At 50.3% G+C, this 16217-nt stretch overlaps 1 protein-coding gene across 2 annotated transcripts in view; it reads right to left on the bottom strand.

Annotated features, from left to right (window-relative positions):
* SIPA1L1 (signal induced proliferation associated 1 like 1) overlaps positions 1-7326 on the bottom strand; it is a 521644-nt gene extending 514318 nt beyond the window's left edge. For both annotated transcript variants that reach the window (XM_059890919.1, XM_059890912.1), the window contains exon 1: positions 7231-7326. The gene's annotated coding sequence lies outside the window, so the exon portion shown is untranslated. The remainder of the gene's footprint in view (positions 1-7230) is intronic.
* Between the last annotated feature and the right edge of the window lie 8891 nt (positions 7327-16217).

Here is a 16217-nt window from a genome sequence, read left to right as displayed (position 1 = left end):
CACTGAGAGCAAGCTCCTTAAGTCCTGGCTTTGTCCTGCTCGTCCCTGAATCTCCAACCCCCGGTGTGGATCTTGCACAGAGCGGACGCTCTGAAAACGTTGGTTAGACTGAATGGAGCCCTAGCTGGACCCATGTTAGGGACAGGTTTGCAAAAGGGGAAGGGAGGCAGATGAGAGAGAAAAGGACAGAGAGGCAGGCGTGAGGCAGCTGGCAGGGATGAAGGGCACACAGAGTGACAAAGCCTGAGAGTGATGGAGATTCCAGGGGACAAACGGTGACTTTGGCCTGTCTCTAGAGTCCCCATAAAACTAACGGACTTGTGATGGAATTGTTTCCAAAGTGTTTGGGGAGCCAGATGGGAAGCTTATGTCATTGTGTTCCTTTGCAAGCTCAAAATAATGGGTCCCGTTCCTGCCTGCGGGGGAAGGTAGGCATCCTCCACTGCTCTGTGTCCATCACTGCTGTATTGGAGCCTTCCCATCCTCTCTGCAGACGCCTTTTGGAAGCGCTACCTGCCCTGCAAGGCAGTCCTGGGGCAGCTGGGTGGGGGAATGTGCTGCGAGGTAGAGCAGGCATGGAGAACTAGACGTTCCACCCTTATAACAAAAGATTCATCCCACATCCCCTACCGGAAGTGAACGCAGCACCAGAAGCTAACCAAGTCCTCAGGCTGGGTGCCTGGGGGGCTTTTAGGTCTTAGCCACACAGGAAAGCTGCTGGAAAACTGCACTGTTGCACAAATACAAAGATTTGTTAGTTAATAGTGTGGGGAGCAGAGAAGGAAATGGCAACCCACTCCAGTATTCTTGCCTGGAGAATCCTGTGGACAGAGGAGCCTGGTGGGCTGCTGTCCATGGGGTCACACAGAATCAGACACAACTGAAGCGACTTAGCATGCATGCATGCGTTGGAGAAGGAAATGGCAATCCACTCCAGTGTTCTTGCCTGGAGAATCCCAGGGACGGCAGAGTCTGGTGGGCTGCCAAATATGGGGTCGCACAGAGTCGGACATGAATGAAGCAACTTAGCAGCAGCAGCAGCAGTGTGGGGAGAAGAAAAACACACTAACAAGGTCCTTCAGCTGTTTTGCAGATTACCCTGTGTTTCAGAGAGGTCCATCAGCTTTGGATCTGAGTGTTTCCCCAGGCATAACCAGGATAGCTTCCCTGACCCAACTTGGGTCAAAGTGACATCGTGCTTGGGACTTCCCTGGTGGTCCAATGCTTAAGAATCTACCTTGTAATGCAGGGGACTTGGGTCTGATCCCTGGTCGGGGAACTAGGATCCCACATGCTGTGGAACAGCTAAGCCCAAGTGCCACAACTACTGAGCCTGACACTCCAGAGCCCCTGCACCAAAAGTGGAGGGTCCATGTGCCACATCGAAAGATTCCACATAATGCAGCTTAGAGCCGATGTAGCCAAGAACTGAGAGACGAAAGAGGAATGTGCACTGATTAACAAGTATCACCAGTGCCTATTTCCTCTGCTGGAATTCTTTAGGTCTTAACAAATGTGCTTAGGGGCCTCTCGTCCCTGGCCACAATGGATGGATTGTTCATTTCCAATGAGTGGGTTTCCTTTCACCCCCTCAACGCCCACTCTGTGGTAGATAGGGTAATGGTGCCCTTTCCACATAGGAAAAGACATGCCAGCTTCTCTCCATTGATGCAAACAATCTGGAGGAAGGACGTCATTAAGGAAAACTCTGGGTCCCCAGAGTTGGGGCAGCTGGGGTCTTTGTCTAACCCAAGTCAGTATGGCTCACACGAAACAGAGACACTTGGACTTCCCTGGTGGTCTGGAGGTTAAGAATCCGCCCGCCAATGCAGGGGACACAGGTTCAATCCCTGGTCCAGGAAGATCCCACTGCTGCAGAGCAACTAAACCCACGTGCCACAGCTATTGAGCCTGTGCTCCACAACCAGAGAAGCCGCCACAATGAGAAGCCTGCACCCCACAATTAGGGAGTAGCCCCAACTTGTCGAAACTAGAGAAAACCCAGTGTGCAGCAATGAAGACCCAGAATGCAGCCAGAAAGTTATAATAAATTTAAAACAAAACAGAGACACTGGCAGCTCTGCTGTGACCATAGACAGACGTGGGGACCAAAACACTCCAACCCCATTGCTATAGATCCACTTCCTTACACCAGGGTTTTCAAATTCCAGCAGATATCTGAGTCAGCTAGAGGGCTTGTCAAACACAGACTGTCAGCCCTCATTCCCAGAGTTTGTGACACAGGGCTCTGGGGTGGGGCCTCTGCCTTTCTAACAAGCTCCTCAGTGATGCTGCCGGTCTAAGGATTATATTCTAAGAAACTATTGCCTTAGACAGATGTTCTGCTTCTCAAAGCCAAGGATAAAAAGCAATACCTTTGAGATGAGCCCTGTAACTGCTATTAGCCTTAATGATACAAAATGATCTCGGGTTTGTTTTTCGTTTGTGTTTTGTTTTTTTCAGCTTACCAGATCAGAACATGCGAAAGGAGGAAGAAAAGGTAAGTTTCAGGGAGGAGAAGACCTGGGAAAGAATGCAATATGAGGCCTGTTATTCAGAGGAGAAGGCTGATGGGTGTCACAAAGGGAGGTCGTGGGAGGAGAGCCAGAAGGAACCTGGGTGCTGAGGTGGGCAGAGGAAGACAAGTTTGAGAGCCGACCGTTGGGCAATGAAAGGAGCACTGGACTTGGAGTGCGAACACCTGCAGGTCTCTCCCACGAGGCCTTGCAGCTGCTGGCAGCAGCCAAGAAAGTATCCACTCTGAAGTCAGTCAGAGCACATCTAACAGCTCTCGTGGGCAGAGCCCGCCAAGTTTCTGGGTGGGTGAGCCTGGTCCAGGGCCCTGTGCCCAGCACTCTATTTGTACTGGGCCTGAGACCCAGGGCAGGAAGCCACCAGCCCTGCAGGGCGCTCTGACAACCCCCTGCCAATTTCTCCAGGCTCCCGGCAGGCTTGTGGAGGGTGAGCGTGGGCAGCCGTGACTCAACCAGCCTCGCGGGGAGGCAGAGGCTGCCGCTGCAACCCGCGCTGCCACGGAAACAGGCTAAATCGATCCCAGATCCCTGGAGGGGCAGAGAACAAGCCGCCCGCCACCAGGGAGCTGGGAATGCTTCTGGGTTCAGACACCCGGTCGGTGAGCACAGCCTGAGCTGTGCTGGTCACGGAGCTGGCTGGAGACCAGCAGCAAAGAAGCGGGTGCAGCCACCTGAGCAGGCGACAAGGGGTGACAGGCTCCCCACCCCTGCTGCCTGTGTCTGATGGTAGCAGCAGGGGTGGGGGGTTGTCGGGGGGCACACAGGGCCCTTGGGCACTAGGCAGACCAGTCCATGCAGGTCCTCCTCCTAAAATCCGCAGGAAATCTGTGCTTGCTGGTGGGGTGGGGAGAAGAGACGAGAACCTGACTCTTCACTCTTCTTGCTCTAATTCTATGAAGCTGCTCCCTCACCACACGACATGACCACAAATACACACCAAGAAGAAGAGGAAACTGAGGCCAATGACCTAAGCGAAGTCCCACAGCTTTCAGAGGCAAGAGTCAGGCTGGCCTCCTAATATCCTGAGCACTAATCCCTCATCATTTTTCTACTAGACTCTGCGACTTAGCAGCAGCTGCGTCTCAAGGAAACAATGAGTCTTGAGCAATTGGCTTTGCCTTCAATATCTGCTCTCTGGAGCAGTGGGTGGTGCAATTAATAACATACTCTGGGGCTTCCCTGGTGGTCCAGTGGTTAAGAATCCACTTGCCAATGCAGGGGGCATGGGTTTGATCCCTGGTCTGGGAAAATCCCACATGCCACAGGGCAATTAAGCCTGTGGGCCACAACTGCTGAAGCCGGCACCCTAGAGCTGATGCTCTGCAACAAGAGAAGCCACCACAGTGAGAAGCCTGGGCACCTCAACTAGAGTATAGCCCTTGCTCACCACAACTCAGGAAAGCCTGCACACAGCAATGAAGACCCAGGGCAGCCAAAAATAAATAAAACAATAAAAACATACTCTGCTCTTCCCAAGAGCCTCAGTGAGTCTTTAGCCTGCTTTCCCCACCTTCATCAACTCCTAAGCCAGGTGATCCACCAATCAGACAGTGGAAACCCCAAGAGTTTCCAGTTTCCCCAACATCCATCCATTATGGCGTCCTGGGAACAGAGGTAGAAGTGGGGCTCCGGAGTCTTTGGGCCAGCCCTCCCTAGGGTGGTAGATGTCTGCACTCACTGGTGCCACTGGTGATTCTCAGGCCATTTCCCATTGTCCCGTCTATGGAGTCCCAGCTGAGGCTCACACCTGGCTGTGGTGGCTTTGGCACATCCTCAAGCCCCAAGGTCCCTGCATCCCGTGCAGCAACCCCCCTCAAGCCCCACTGCGGCCACTTTGGACCTGGCACTTCCTCGCACCCCTTGCCTACAGAGGGAACAGCGAGGGGCTTTCCCATTTCATGCGTGAGATGAAGGCTCCTGGGTGGATCTCTACCTCCTTCCTGCCTTCCTCCTCCCTTGTCCTGTTTCAGGAAAATCCCTTCTGTGTTCAAGATCCCTTCCCTCCCCTCACCTGTCTTTGATCCACTAATTATCTCCATTCTCCTAATGGTTCATCTTCTGCTTTTCTGTGAGCTTCTCCTCCTCAGACTATAACCATGTTTCTGTCTCTCCCATATTAAAAAAAAAAAACAAAACAAAACCCAACTAAACCAAACACGGGTTCCACTCTGATTACTCTCCTTCCCTCATGCAAAGCTTCTTCTCAGAGCAGCTTGCACTTTCTGTCTCTCCTTTCTTACTTCCCAAGGGGTCCAGATCCGTCCCTATGCTGCCCAGCATCTCTACTCCACTCTTCCATCTCTACTCTCCACTCAGTTCCCTCTTGGTGGTATCCACCGTGAGCACATGAACTCCGGTGACTATCTCAGATGTTCTAACACGTCTAGTCCTCGGGGCACCGAGGGAGCTGGGCTTCAAGTAGGGGAGTCCCAGCTGCACACCTCTTGAGCCCCGGAGCTTGTATTTGTGTTCGAGCTTTCCTCAACTTCAACCTTTGCCCTCCGCAAGACAAGCCGAGTCCCAGGACCCTTTGCTGCAGCACTTGCACCTGAAACTCCATCCTCGAGCAACAAAATACAAAGAAACTGTACGGGACTAAAAATGTGTGCGCGCACAGTCAGGGCAAATTCTGGCCCCCAAAGATAGAGAAAGATCCCAACACTCAACTGTTACTTTTGAGGAGTCTGGAGCAAAAACAGGGTACTAAGCATACCCCTTGCACACACCAACACCTAAAGGGTGGACAAAAAGCCTCTGCCCGACCCCTGGACACATCCCTACCCTCACCCCATATAAGGAACAAGTTCGCCTGCCCCTCTTGGAGTGAGCAAGCAAGGGAATCGGTTGTTTGTTCTCTCTCCCTCCTGCTGCAGCAGGGGCCCCAATAGAGCCTTGCTTGAATTTCTGGTCTGGCCTCTCGTCAATTTCTATTGCCTGGGAAAGGCCAAGAGCCCTGGTTCGTGACATCCCTACCCACCCTCAACTCCCAAATTGGGCTGTATGCCAGTCCACAGGACCAATCAAGAGAAGGGATGTTGGATACCCCTTTATCTTCTCTGAACCCTTCGCTACCAAAAATATTTTATCCTCCCCAAGTTACAGAAGAAAATTTCTGTTGCATGGCGGGTGGGCGAGCAGAGACCAGAGGGTGTGTATGGTAGGGAAAAGACGACCAGGCTCCTTCAGGGGCACCAATGGCAGGAGCTGTCTACCCAGTCACACTGAGTCAATTCTTGTGGAATGGAAGAGGATCCTCCCCGAAGGACCCTTAGGAGGTAAAAGGAGAGGGTCTAATTCTTAGTCTTGGAGCTGAAGGGTAGGCTTGGAAAGATGTGAAAGATAGTGTTTTCTTTGATCAAAGTTTATAGCCAAGAACCACCAGGAAGGAAGGGCGGGTTTGTCTCCTGGGGAGGCCCCTCCTGTACCAGCTTTACAGGGTCTGATTTCACAGTGGAGGGTATCAGGCCTCCCTCTCTGGACACTGGCATCTCCTTGACGGGCCAGTCCTACCATCGGCCGCCTCCCTTGGGAACATGTGGCCCAGCTGGAGGAGCCTAGGCTCTGCAGGTTCAGAGAGGTGGTTCCCACCGGAGTCGGCCCGCAGCGGGGACCCCAGCAGAAAGGGCCTGCATCTTTGCTCAGGGCACTCGGCAGACGCAGAAGCTCTGGATTCCGGGTGCCTGCTGGAATGGCAAGGTCGTTCTGTGACACCAGAGCCCAGGCTGGCAGTTTCTTCTCCCTTGGCTTTTGGTGCCCACCCTCCGTACTTGAACTTGGCCAGGCTCCTGGGAAATGTGCAGAAAAGCCAACAGACTTCCAGCCTCATGCAGATTCTTTCTGAAGCCCTTCTACATCCACCAAAATGGAGCCACTCACATTTCAAAGGGACCTTACAGCCCAGGGGTCAGCCCCCCTCTTGCAGGACATCCATCAGCGGATCCATCTGTCTGGCTTGAGCAGTTCCCAGAACAGAAGTTTCTTTGTTCAATTAGGGGACCTCTAGAGGGCACTTTGGTTAATAGAAATTTCTTCCTGATTTTGACCTAAAATCTGCCCCCTTATGACTTCTGCCCAGCTGGTTCTATTCTTTGGTCCTTGGAAGAAAATGTCTGCTCAATTATCTCATCGGTCTCACAGTAGCCAGAGGAGGTGAGGGTGGAATTATTGACTTCTTTTATAGAAAGTGGATAAGCTGGGGAAGTTAAGGAGCTTTGAAAAAGCTTCAGGTGAAGTCGGAGCTAGAACCCAAGTCTCTGGCCAGTTCTCCTGCTAATACACTCCCTTTCTTAATCTTTGCCCGTTATTATCAAGGACTTACTGTGTGCAGCTGGAATACCAGGTGGGGGTTGGAGGCATGGGAAGCCTGGACCCTCTTTTCAGAGTCACCAATTCTAGCTCAGGACAGACACACACACACACATACACAGGATTCGAAACACTTGCTCAGTCAACAGACTGGGTGACCTCACCTTCACCCCCAAAGGTCAGCCTTCTTCCTTACTTTCGGCTGCTCCCCCAGCACAGGCTGACAGGTAGGAAAGGGAGAATGTAGAAGAGATAATTTTAACCACAGAAGAGCCTGAACTTGAAAGGAAGAAGAAAAAAGGCCTGAAGAGGAGTTTGAAAATGATAGCTGTCAACACTGGGCTTGGAAAGACAGAGAGCCTGTGGGTGTGTGGGTGGGAGGGGTGCTCACCGCTGCCAAACCTTCCTTGTGTGGCGGGAAGTAGGGAAGCGGGGCTGGTGCTGCCAGAACTGCAAACCAGAACTACCAAGACCTGATCCTAACAAAGGCAGGCCCCAGCAACTTCCCGGCACCTGGATAATTGCGCCAGGCTCCACCCCGCCAGAATGTGTTTTCTTCTGTCTTAAAGGCCCAGTGCCCTGATTCAGTGTTTGGTTGAGTATCCAGCCAGCAGCACAGATGCTTGGTACTCCAGGCTTCACTTTCTCTCCCTTGGACAGTGACACTCACTCCACCGAATCATTTAGGCACAGAGAGACCCAGGCTCCACTCTCTGCAGCCTGTGGATGCTGGAGAGGGAAAATCCAGGGTTTTGACTTTAATTGTACGCATTGCTCAACAGTCACTGAGGCCGGGGGGACAGAGTCATGTCAAAGGACAGCAGCCCCACTCCGTAATTTGACCAAGTGGCGGAAGGAGCCGTCCCCCCTCAAGATGGGCAGAGAAAACGGCGCTTCACAAACCATCTTAGCAGATTGCCTTCAAAACAACTGTTTCGAAGAGTTCCTGAGGTGAAAGCCAAGTCACTGTGAGTGAGGGAGGGGGTGGCCGTTGTCAGAGGGAGGGCGAGCAGATGTCAGAAGGTGTGGGCCTCCTGAGCGAGTGACAGGAGCAGCCCACCTCCCGTCACCTGCCCACCTCAGGATGACAGGATGCGCTTCTCAGAGGCACGCTCTGGATAAAGAAACATCAGTGTTCATCCAAGGAGGATGGGAATGCGGAAGCCTGTCCAATTCAGAGGTGCCCAGTCTTGCCTCGGGCTCATCCCAGCATCGACCAGGCTTCACCTCCTGGGTGTCGGGGATTGTGGCCTCTCCCCTCTGCCCCCTGGGCCTTCCTGGCATGTTCAGGGCTCTCCTCACTTTCTTCCTCTCTTTCTTCCAGCCTCATCCTCCCCTGAACTCAGAAAACACGCTGATACAACACGGAAGACTAGACAGATGTCAGGTCATGTGTCTCCCTGCTCAAGGCCACCCAGCAATCCTCACGTTACTCGCATCCTTACAGCGGCTGCCAGAACCTCCCTTGACTCACCACCTGTTTCTCTTAGCCTCTTCTCCCTCCATCTCTGCCTCCTCGCTTTTCCTCAAACACACTGAGCAGGCTCCGGACTTAGGGCCTTTACACAGCTGTGTGTGATTAATGCCTTCATCCCCTTCACATCTTTGCTTAAAAAGCATGTTCACAAATGTTCACAGCAGCACTGTCCACAACTGCTGAAAAATGGAAGCAACCCATGTTCATCACCAGGTGAGTGGATAAAAATGTGCTGGTTTCGCCCAGCAGAGCATTAGGCTACAGAGGCTACCAACTCATGCGACATGTGGATGCATCTGGAGAGCACGGTTGCCCGAAAGAAGCCAGTCACTAAAGGCCGCAGATTGCACTGTTTCATTTATACGAAGTGCTAAGAATCAACAGATCTGCAGACAGAAAGTAGACTGGCTGCCTAGGGCTGGAGGGAAGGAGAAATGGGGACCAGCTAGTGGGTACATGAAGTGATTTGCCATCACTTCATGGCAAATAGATGGGGAAACAATGGAAACAGTGACAGACTTTATTTTGGGGCTCCAAAATCATTGCAGATGATGACTGCAGCCATGAAATTAAAAGATGCTTGCTCCTTAGAAGAAAAGCTATGACCAACCTGGACAGCATATTAAAAAGCAGAGACGTTACTTTGCCAACAAAGGTCTGCCTAGTCAAGGGTATGATTTTTCCAGTAGTCATGTATAGATATGTGACTTGGACCCTAAACAAAGCTGAGCGCTGAAGAATTGATGCTTTTGAACTGTGGTGTTGGAGAAGACTCTTGAGAGTCCCTTGGACTACAAGGAGATCCAACCAGTCCATCCTAAAGGAGAATAGTCCTGAATATTCATTGGAAGGACTGATGCTAAAGCTGAAAGTCCAGTACTTTGGCCACCTGATGCAAAGAACTGACTCATTTGAAGTGACCCTGATGCTGGGAAAGATTGAAGGCAGGAGGAGAAGGGGACGACAGAGGATGAGATGGTTGGATGGCATCACTGACTCAGTGGACATGAGTTTGAGTAAGCTCCGGGAGTTGGTGATGGGCAGGGAGGCCTGGCATGCTTCATGCAGTCCATGGGGTCGCAAAGAATCAGACACCACTGAGTGACTGAACTGAGTGGGTACAAAGTTTCAGTTTGGGTGATAAAAGGTTCTAAAGTTGATTGAGGACGTGGTTGTGCAAATTATGAATACACTAAAAACCATTTAGTTGTCCATTTTAAGTGGGAGTGTAACAGGGAAGAACTTTTGACCCCTATTACAGGCTAATCACCAAAGGGATATTGCGTATAAGCGTAAAGTATACATAACGGCCCTTCTCTAGAAACTCTGCCTCCCAGGTAATGAGCGTTAAGCTAAAATACTTTTGTTTAGCTCACAGGAAACATCCTGACCAAGCCCACCTATGAATGGTTGTACGAAAAACATCTCCTCTGAGTCTGGCCAGGACCTTATCCCACCCCTTTTCAGTATATTAGAAGCCTGAGTTCTAACTTAGGGAAGATGGTTCCTTGGGATGCTAGTCCAGCACCCCTCAGTTGTCTGGATCTGCAAATAAGTTGCTCTTCCTTGCCCCACTAACCCATCTCTGGGTTTATTGGCTTGTCATGACTAGTGGTATGAGCTCGGACTCTGGTAACCCTGGGTCATTTAGCTCAACAAAAGATGCCTGCAGGGGACTTCTGTGGTGGTCTGGTGGTAAGAATCCATCTTGCAATGCAGGCGATGCAGGTTTGACCCCTGGTCTGAGAACCAAGTACCCACATGCTGCAGAGCGACAAAGCCCAGACGCCACAATTCTGTGTGCTGCAAATGAAAAGACCTTGCCTAAGGCAACAAGATTCCACGTGCCACAACGAAGACCTGGCATAGCCAAAAGAGGGGGAAATGCCTGCCAAAGCTCAGCTTCACACACCATGGCATCCTGGATGCTAGTCTCAGAGGCGACAGTTCTGGCCCCTATCACCACCCCTTCATCAGAGCATGTGTTTCCACCAATGGCCCCCTGAGGAGGGTTCTCAGAGCTGCGTGTGAGAGCTGTGTCACACTCAGAGCTGTGTCAGAGCTGAGTCCACACACGTGTGAACAGAGTCAAGGGCACCTCCCAGCTGGGTGTGCACGCCTGAAGAGAGAGCACTTAGGCATTCTGAGACTTGAAGCGGAGAGGGGTTGGGGGACATGACTCTATGTCCACCCCCTGCATTCAACGCTCAGTCCTAGTACAGATCACTCTGGGTCTGTCTAAAGCAGAAACATCTTTTTTAATGACGGAATTCTTCTTTATATTTTATGTTGCTTTAACTTTCCAGAACTTTAAACTTTGGTTCGTCTTGTCAAAGAAAGCGCTGCTTGGTGATGAACGAAGGTATGGCTTTCTGTGCAGCAACATAAGCTCTTTTGGTCGTACTTGTTGGGACCAGAGGGTCTGGCGGGCAGGGTGGGCGCCTTAGGGCTAGCGTCAGCCCTCATCGCCCCCTCTGCCCCTTGCCCCTACCGTTGTTTGCCTTCTCCGTTTCTGGCTGGAAGATCGCAAGGCATTCCTGTCCTTCGGGAAGGCTCTCAGATCTCCCTCTTCATCTTCTCCAGCCAGGTTAAATCCCCCAAACATAGTTCTATTCAGGTTATTTCCCTATTAATGGCCCTCCATGGCTTGTCGCACAGTGTTCCAGACTCGCATCCGGCTCTATGCTGTCTCTTCAGCCCAACAATCAGCTGCCACCCTACCTGGGCCTTGCACTGCAGTCAGGCTGCACTTGGGTTCCCACGTTTCCTCTTCTCATGCCAATCCTTTCCACTTAGAGTGGCTTCCTTGTGGCCTCCTCCTCATAGCACCTCCTCCAGGAAGCTCTCCAGGGCCTCCCGGTTGAGTGAGCTTATAATCCTTTCTGCCCCTCGGGAATCTATTTTGTCTTCCTCGTGGTGCTGTGCACCTTCTGCCTGGCTGGAGTCATTCTTATCTACTGTTTCTCCACAGTAGAAACAGCACTACTGTTCACTAGTAGAAACTGTTGGTCCTGAAGGCCAGGACTTTTCTCATTCTTCTTTGTAATTTCAAATACTTGGCACACAGCAGACCCTTAACAAGAGTATTCAAAGTGTTCTGACTGTGATCCCACTTCTGATCACCGACTAAAGATTCTAGCCACCAATTTTCAACACGTGTGTTGTTGGGGGAGTGGGGCGGAGTCCCACACATCCTAGCAAGTGCCCCCACCAGCTGGGTGTCCTACAGTTGAATTCAATTCTGACATTCAACCCACCGGTGACATCAGATTCCATAGGTTAAGGGCTCAGTCCTACAAGACTGCCCTCCCCATCACACACACTCACACACACACACACACACTTCAGATGCCAATCACAGGTTAAGGGCTCAGTCCTACAAGACTGCCCTCCCCTTCTCACACACACACACACACACACACACTTCAGATGCCAATCACAATTCCAGGTTGCCACCTATGTTCCTGACTGACCAGTTATAGATTGGAGGTTCCAATGACCCTCTCTTTGGGTTCAAATTATTTGCCAGAGCAGTTCACAGAACTCAGAGAATATTTTACTCACCATTTCACCTATTCGTTGTAAAGGGATACAACTCAGCAGCAGTCAGATGGAAGCGGCGAGTAGGGGAGGGGATGGGAGAAGGACTTCCATGTCTTCAAAGCTAGACAGTCTCCCTGTATCTCCACGTGTTCACTAACCCAGGAAGCTCCCCGAACCTCATCCTTTCAGGGTTCTTTGGAGGCTTCATTACATAGGCACGCTGGATGAAATGAAAGAGGAAACGTGGGAACCCAAGTGCAGCCTGACTGCAGTGCAAGGCCCAGGTAGGGTGGCAGCTGATTGTTGGGCTGAAGAGACAGCATAGAGCTGGATGCGAGTCTGGAACACTGTGCGACAAGCCATGGAGGGCCATTAATAGGGAAATAACCTGAATAGAACTATGTTTGGGGGATTTAACCTGGCTGGAGAAGATTTGCCAAGACCGACTGATTCAGCCTCCAGCCGCTCTCCCTTCCCCCATGGTCAGGGGGATGGGGCTGAAAGTGATCCGTTCTTCCAGCAACCAGCAGCACCATCCTCAGGCGCAGGTCCAAACGTCACCTCACTAACATGACAAGAGACACCTTTACATCTCTCTTCACAGAAAATTTCAAGGGTTTTAGGAGCTTTGGGCCAGAAGCGGGGATGAACAGCAAACAATATGTACCTTTCTTATAAATCATGTATCACAGTGTTAAACGGGTGTTAGGTTTGTTCTCTGATCTCTGTCCTGCTCCCATCCTGCCCGGCAGGAAGGGGTGCTGGGGCTCCTATTTAATTACTTTGCACTTAGCTATGACCCACAGCTGCCAGGCGCTCAAGGGAGAGTGACTGCTTTGTTATTACCAACTGCACTGCTGGCCAGCATTAAGGCAGGGGCAGTCTCAGTACTGCACGCCCCTCTGGCGGGTACACAGTGTGAAAAGGCTCCCTTAGCCTCTGCGGAAGCAGTCTTGGGAGCTGAGCCCTGTGTCTCCATCACTATAACCCTGCCCTGAACTGCAGCCTTCTGCTCAGCCTGGAGAGAACAAGACCCACCCTCCCTCCCTCTCCCCAGTCTCTGGAGAAGGTCACAGAGACGCTAGTTCTGCTTCTCTAAATTTTCAGTGGCTTCAGGGAGTCCTTCAGAAATCAGTCTACGGCTTCAAGCTGAGGTCAGGTGGCAGGAGTCCATATTTTAGCCCCTGCCCAGGAAAGTCTTGCTGTTTCCTCAGGTGTGAGGGTTGCTAGAAGTCCCCACTTTCTCTCCAGACTCCAGAGGTAGGAATCAGGCTTTCCAAGGAAGGGCTGAGATCTGGGGCCTACCTAGCTTTCCCTAAAGCCTTGGGGCTGGGAATGGGCTCTGTATCCTCCACCTCCTTGTCTCCCCTCCCACTTAGGTCATATAAGTGAGATCAGATAAGTACTTTCTATAATGCATAACAAACAGTAAGTGCTCAGAATATGGTATTTCCTTTTTCTTTTGATTCATTCCCATTTTCTGCTACAGTAAAAATTTTGATGGACTGTGTAAGTAATAGGATCCAACTGACAGGGCTTAAACAGTATCATTCTCACATAACAAAGAGTGTGGAAGGTCACAGTTCTCAGATTATTTTGGTAACTCACCAATGTAATCAAGGTCCCAGGTTTGTTAGTTTGTTTTGACTCTCAGTTAAACATGTCTTTTCATCTTCATGCTGTGACCTAAGGGTCACAAGAAGGCTGCCACAGCCCCTGCTATCGTGTCTATTTTCAAGCAGAACGGAACCAGTCTTTTTTTTTTTTTAATCAGAAAAGCAAAAGTTTTTGCAGAAACCCCTCAATAGAGTTTCTCTTATGTGTCTGTAGTAGTTTCCTAAGACTTCTGTAACAAATTACCCCAAATTTAGTGACTTAAAACAACATATTTACCTTCCACTTCTAGAGACTAGAAGTCTGAAATGCCTTTCACTGGGCTAAAACCAAGGTGTCCGCAGAACGGCATTCCATCAGCAGGCTCTAGGGCAGGATCCATTTCCTTACCTTTTCTCGCTTTTAGGGGCAACTGTGGCCTGTTTCCATCTCCAAATTCAGCAATGCCTGGCTGAGCCATTCTCCCACTGAGTCCCACTGACGCTGACTCTTTGGCTTCCTCCTTCCATGTTAGAGGACACTTGTGGTTACATTGGGCCCACTTGGATAACCCAGGATACTTTCCCAATGTAAAGGTCAGCTGATTAGCAATCTTAACTCCCTCTACAACCTTAAGTCCCCTTTATCAAGTATCATATTCTCAATTTCTGAGGATTAGGATGCAGACATCTTTCTGAGGTTGTTATTTTACCTACCACAGCATCCTTGACCAAACCAGATCCCAGGGCTATCACCGGTTCCAAAGGAGACTGATAAATCAATTAGAAGACCATTACTGGCCAAGACTAACCACGTTTGATTCAAACGGTAAAGAATCTGCGTGCAGTGGGGGAAACCGGAGTTCGATCCCTGGGTTGGGAAGATCCCCTGGAGGAGGGCATGGCAACCCATTCCAGTATTCTTCCTTGGAGAATCCTCATGGACAGAGGCACCTGGGCTACAGTCCTTAGGTTCACAAAGGGTCGGACATGACTGAGTGACTAAGCACAGCACAATCACTGAATCTGGTTTTCACCATCTGAATCTGGTCCCTTGGTTAAATCAAATCAGGGTTGTATTTGCAAGGAAAAGAGGTGAGGGAATAGATATTGGCTTGGCTGCTAATGGCCTGCCGCAGCACGGAGCCGCTGACTTTGGGCACATTTCCCCGTTTTGTAATGCAATGGGATGTGAATGCTCCTGGGCTGTACCCAACCCCCTGAGCATTCCAGTGGATCTGAGTTCCACCTGTGAGTTTTCACTCCCTCCCCTGCTCCTGCCCCCAGCTCTCCAAAGAATGAACCTGCCCAGACAAAATGATTATTGTCTTGGGCAAAGAAACCCATTCTGTAATGGGCAAAGGGGAGCAAATTAGATGGGAAAAGCAAGGAAGACTTTACTGAGAGGGTGTGTCAATGTACCTCATAAAAGTCTGATAGAAGGGGAAAGAGAACAGAACTAGGAAGGTAGGAGTTTTCCCAAGGGCTTTGAAGAGAGACCTGTAGTCCTCGTCATTGGGCTAGAAGAATGTAAGTAAAGACCATGAGGATTTTGGATTAACTTTGCTTGCACAGTTGCAGGACCTAATTCTTATGAACCCTGGAGAGTCCACCCTGAAGAGCTCTGGGGGATGACTCTGCCCTACACACTTGACGGTGGCCTCTGTGGTTGTCACTAACTGCAGCTTCATTCAGCCATTGCTCCTGCCTCGGGAGAGAGGGGGTGGAATGTCTCTACATGCTCAAACCCCACATTGGCCCCTTACTCACTGGGTGACATCAGGAAAGTGATCTCCCCTCTCTTGGCCTCATTTTCTGTACAGTGGGGATATAAATACAGATCTTTCTATACTTAGAAATAGGGTTATGGTCAGTAAACCCACTGTAAGTTGAAAATATCCTCAAGTTGAAATAGCATTTAATACCCTTAACCTACTAAACATCATCGCTTAGCTCAGCCCACCTTAAGCACACTCCAAACGCATTACCCTACATTTGGGGCAAAATCATCTAACATAAAGCCTATTTGACAGTAAAGTGTTGAATACCTCATGTGATTTACTGACTACCGTACTGAAAGTGAAAAGCAGGATGGTTATCTAGGTCCAGAATGGTGGTAGGTTTTGAGTAGTTTACCCTCGTGACCACATGGCTGTCTGGGAGACGCAGCTTGCCACAACCGCCCAGAATCAGGAGAGGGGATCGAACCTCGTGTCAGTAGCCCAGAAAAAGATCAAAACTTAAAATTCAAAGTACGGTTCCTACTGAATGCGTATCACTTTTGCATCACAGTAAAGTCGAAACATTGTTAAGTCAAACGATCTTAAGTCAGGGCCATCTGTAGTATACATCCCCTACAGTTGCTGTAAGAATTGAGGAAAATAATATACCTGAAATACATATAAAAATGTCTGGCAAACAGTAAACAATAAATCACAGCTATTGCATTTATCACTCACTGCAACAGCCTGCTGTTATGGGAAATAGCTTCCTGACTTCGTTTATGCCTGGAGTCCTGCCTTTGACATCCAGTTTCCCAGTTCCTGCCATCATCTATTCAACCAAGCGTCTCCCAGACCCTGCTTCTCTTGGCCTGCCCAGCCCCCATCATGGGCACCTACCTGCCTCCCATGGGATTCAGGATGCCCAGCTTCCCCTGGACATGGCCCAGCTCATTGGATAGTGATGTCTTGCTCAGGCTGAGGGCACCTAGTAAATGTTGCCTGGCTGAAATCTGCCCTTAGAAAAACTAGCTCTGGATGAACA

The sequence above is a fragment of the Bos taurus genome, chromosome 10 (assembly GCF_002263795.3).
Source record: "Bos taurus isolate L1 Dominette 01449 registration number 42190680 breed Hereford chromosome 10, ARS-UCD2.0, whole genome shotgun sequence".
Lineage (NCBI taxonomy): Eukaryota > Metazoa > Chordata > Mammalia > Artiodactyla > Bovidae > Bos > Bos taurus.
The sequence above is the reverse complement of the archived record's forward strand: the minus strand, read 5'-3'. Positions and strand labels throughout refer to the sequence as shown.